This window comes from Myotis davidii, unplaced genomic scaffold, assembly GCF_000327345.1.
Source record: "Myotis davidii unplaced genomic scaffold, ASM32734v1 scaffold847, whole genome shotgun sequence".
Classification (NCBI taxonomy): Eukaryota; Metazoa; Chordata; class Mammalia; order Chiroptera; family Vespertilionidae; genus Myotis; species Myotis davidii.
The window spans coordinates 8,817-10,507 of NW_006298049.1; positions in this window are offsets into that span (position 1 = coordinate 8,817).

Consider the following 1,691-nt stretch of genomic DNA (forward strand, 5'->3'; position numbering starts at 1 on the left):
GTCTGGCTGCCAGGAAGGGAGAAGGGTCTTTAAGCCACTGGCTTTGGATTTGATTGCATACTAAAAGCATCTGAGGGGGTTCAAAAACTGATACTCAGCTTCTGTTTTAATATGTATGAGTTGCAGCCTAGCTGTGGGGTCTTCAGAAACTCCCCAGACAATCCTAATGGGCAGCACTGTGTGAGGACCAGGGCGCTGAGCTCTCGCTGTTTTCACGTGTGGGGGTGTGAGAAAGGAACGCCCGTGTCAAAATACGATGCTGCTGCCCAGCAGCTCTGTGCCGCACGCTGACAAAGGGAGTGTTGACAGTGAAGGGAGGCTATGGTCCTAAGGACGATGGGCCTGGGAACCGCCAAGTGACCCAGCGGACTGCCAGGCCCTCTTGCCAAGGCTCCTCAGCTTGAACGCTGTGTTAATTTCCTAACTGCCCTAACAAATTACAGCAAACTTAATAACTTGAAACAACAAAACTTAATAACTTGGAAAACAAAAAGTGGCTCCTTAGGGAGGACAGAAGTCCCAAATCAAGGCTCTTGACAGGGCTGGTTCCTCTGGACGTTGAGGGAGAATCTGTCCCAGGCTTCTCTCCGGGCTTCTAGGGGCTGCTGGCAACCCTTGGCGTTCCTCAGCTTGTCTTCACACGGCGCCCACCTGCCTCTGTCTTCACAGGGCTCCCCTCTGTGTCTGCACGTCACAGGGACATCAGTTATTGGACTCTGAGCCCACCCTAAACCCCGGAAGGTCTCATCTAAAGACCCTTCACTTAATCACATCTGGCAAGATTCTATTTCCAAATAGGGTCACGTCCACAGGTCCTGGGAATTAGGACTTGGCCTGTTTCGGGGGGAGCCACAATTCAAACCACTACAGATGGGAAACAGGGTTCACTTTCTTACAGCTGCCCTCCCGAATGCTGCTCCTGAGCCAAGGAAACAGCTGACATAAATCTGTTTCCTAAGGACAAAGGGGATGGGCCTGGGACACAGCACTGAGCTTACTGTCAGAGTTCCATGTAAAACACGGTGCTCTCACGGCTCACTTAAACTTGGCCAGGAAACTGGTAGTTCTAGCTACTGCTCAAGGGGGAAACTGAGGTGCAGGAGGCCACAGGACTGCCAAGCTCATAGAACTAGCAAGGGAGAGACCTCCCGCTCTAACCATGCTGCCCTTCTGTTGGGATCAGCTACTGTAAGGAGCCATGACTCAACCCCACTGTCTTCAAGGAAGTGGGCAGCTGGGAGACCCTTACCTGAGACCAGGGGACTAATCAAGATCCAGCATCATGCCTGGCCAGCGTGGCTCCTGGTTGAATGTCGACCTATGATCCAGGAAGTCATCGTGTGATTCCTGGTCAGGACACATGCCTGGGTTTTGGGCTCGATCCCAGAGTGGGGTGTGCAGGAGGCAGTGATTTTCTCTCATCATTTCTATCTCTCCCTCTCCCTTCTTTTCTGAAATCCATAAAAATATGTATTTTTTAAAAAAGATCCAGCATCATGCCAGCCAGTTTCTCAGCAGTAGCTCACGGGCATGCTCTGGTCACTTCTTTCTCAGGTTCCTGTGACTTCCTTCAACTCCTGTTCTACAAACACAGAGGCCTGTGTGTGCCAGGCACCTTGGCCTCTGGGAGGAACTCAGTCATTGTGAAGAGGTGACTTTGTGTTTGGTTGTTTCTGGCCCCCCTCAGCTGG